Raw genomic sequence first — 3001 nt, 5'->3', positions numbered from 1 at the left:
ATGGCCCCTAGCTGCCCTTCAGGTCTGGAATTGAACACACACCTGTAGCTTCCAGCCAAGCAGTAGACAGGCATACTAGTTGAGCATTTATCTGAGGTTGATACACTCCTTGGAGAGAACAAGTAAGAGAGAAAGAAGGGCTGCTCAGGCACAGGGAGACAGCTCAGGTGGTAGGAGTGTACGGAGGGATGGTCACAGGGAAGCAGTACCCATCGGGAAGAAGTGGGAAAGGAGATGTTGCCTTGTGCTAAATTGTGGTCAATGTCATGAGACAAAGTGTATGTGATCTGCTATATGGAAAGTGTATTAGCTCTGTAAATTTTCACCCAAATCACAATAAAAATAAAAATTAAAAAAAAAAAAACTCTGTCCATTACTTATAGATTTTCAAATCTGTTGGTGTATAGTTCTTCATAGTATCCTGATATTATCCTTGTAATTTTTGTTGGTTCTGTTGTGACATCACTCACTTCATTTCTTACTCATGTTATTTGTATTCTTTCCCTCTTTTCCTTTGTTATATTTGCAGTGGTTTGTCAATTTTACTAATCTTTTCAAATCACCAACTTTTAGTCTTGTTGATTTTTTCTATTGCCTTTCTATTTTCTGCTTCATATACTTCTGCTAGAGTCTTTATTATTATTTCTTTTCTTCTGGTGACTGTAGGGTTTTTTTGGTGCTCTTTTTCTAATTGTTGGAGTTGATGAGTTAAGGTGTTGATTTGGCTCTTTCTTCTTTTTTGATGTGTACATTTATTGCTATAAATTGACCTCTGATCACTGCTTTTGCTGTGTCCCAAAGATTTTGGTATGTTGTGTTTTCATTCTCATTCGATACATGGAATTTGTTCATTTTATTTTTTATTTCTTCTATTACCCAGTCGTTTTTAAGGAGGGTGTTGTTCAGTTTCCGTGTGTTTGCTCTTTGTCTATTGACTTTCCTATTATTGATTTCTAATTTTATAGTATTGTGATCTGAGAAGATGCTTTGCAGTATTTCAATGTTTAAAATTTATTAAGGCTTGCTTTGTGGCCTAACATATGGTCTATCCTGGAGAATGTTCCATGTACACTGGAAACTAATGTGTACAGTGCTGTTTTCAAGTGGGGTGGTCTGTAGATGTCTATAACATCAAGTTGGTGGATTGTATTGTTTAGTTCTTCTGCATCTTTGTTGAGTTTCTTTCCAGTTGTTCTATCTTTCATTGAAAGTGGGATACTATACGACTATATCACTGTCTCCTATATGACTGTGGAGTCATCTGTTTGTCTTTTCAGTTCTGTTATAGTTTTATTTATGTGTTTTGGGGCTCTTTTATTGAGTGCATAGCTATTTATTATTGTTATGTCTTCTTGTTTAATCAATCCTTTAATCATTATATAATGTCCTTCTTTGTCTCTTATGGTGGTTTTTGTCTTAAAGTAAATTTTATCAGAAGTTAATATTGCCACTCCTGCTCTCTTTTGATTGCCATTTGCTTAATGTATCTTTTTTCAACTTTTGATTTTTAGTCTGTTTTTGTCTTTGTCTCTAATGTGTGTCTGTTATAGACACCATATTGGTGGGTTATGTTTTCTTATTCAGTCTGCAACTCTTCATCTCTTGAGTGATGCATTTAACCCACTTACATTCAGTGTAATTATTGACAAGTATGAATTTGTTGCTTTCATTTTGTTATGTGTTTTTTCATGGTGTTCCTGGTTTCTTCGTTCCCTATAATTTTCTGTAATGAGCTAGTTTTGTTTATGAATCATGTTATCATTTCCTTCATTGCTGCTGTTTTAGTATTTGGTAATATTTGTGCTTATCCTCTTTTTTCTTGTGGTGTGAAGTTTTGTAATTTTTCTTTGAGGTTACCCTGTGATTTATAGTTTTCTTCCCAAGTTTAGAACAGTGGGTTCTATCTTGCAATTGTCCTGACTTCCTCACCATTTAGAATTTCTGTAACTACACATTTTTTCCCTTCTTTTTGGTTTGTAGTTGTCCTCATTTGCCAATTGACATTCCTGGTTCCTGTTTACAATCTTGTAAGCTTATGCTCTTTGGACACTTCCGTAAATGGGTTGGTTTCTGGGTTATGTCATCGTGTTTGTTAATGTTCACTTGTTGTTTGTTGTTGTTGCTTCTCTTGAGCATCTCTTGTAAGGTTGGTCTGGTTTTAACTCCCTTAATTTCTGCTTATCTGGATACATTCTAATTTCACCATCAAATTTGAGGGACAATTTTGCTGGATATATAATTCTTGCTGGGAAATTTTTTCTTTCAACATTTTATATATATCATCCCATTGCCTTCCCATCTGCATGGTTTCTGCTGAGAAATCAAGGCTTAGTCTTATTGATTGCCCTTTGTAGATACAACGCAACAATGCAACGCACTGCCGTCGAGTCAGATCTGACTCATGGTGAACTTTTCATTTTTCACATGCTGCTTTCAGGATTCTTGCTTTGTTTATGGTTTTGGTGAGTTAGATAATGATATGTCTACAAAGAAGCAAAATAAAGGATTACAAACTAGGGACCAAACTACAGAGCCAGAAAACCTTGGTAAGGAAGAAATGGCATTGGATTTACCTGATAAGAAATTCAAAGAATTATATTTAGGTACCTTCAACAGATTGAGGGAAAGATCAAGGGAAACACTGACAAAATCAAGGAAAACACAGATAAACTCTAGAAGAATTCAGGAAAGGAATACGAGAACAAACTAACAAAATAAATGAAAAATTAGAAGCCATATAAAAACAGCAAATAGAAATCCAAAAGATTAATATTAAGATTTCAGAAATAGATAACATAGTAAAATGCAAAAGGAATTGAATTGAATCAATGGAAGACAGAATTAGCAAGATTGAAGACAAATTTCACAATACTACTTTTTACAGGAGCTCTGGTAGCATAGTGGCTAAGACGCTTGCCTGCTAACCAGACGGCTGGCGGTTCAAACCCACCAGCCACTCCTCGGAAGGAAGGTTGGGCAATCCTACTTCCGTAGTGATACT

This window comes from Orycteropus afer, unplaced genomic scaffold (assembly GCF_000298275.1).
Source record: "Orycteropus afer afer isolate SDZICR_OR568_19922 unplaced genomic scaffold, OryAfe1.0 scaffold00283, whole genome shotgun sequence".
NCBI classification, from domain to species: Eukaryota; Metazoa; Chordata; class Mammalia; order Tubulidentata; family Orycteropodidae; genus Orycteropus; species Orycteropus afer.
The sequence above is the reverse complement of the archived record's forward strand: the minus strand, read 5'-3'. Positions refer to the sequence as shown.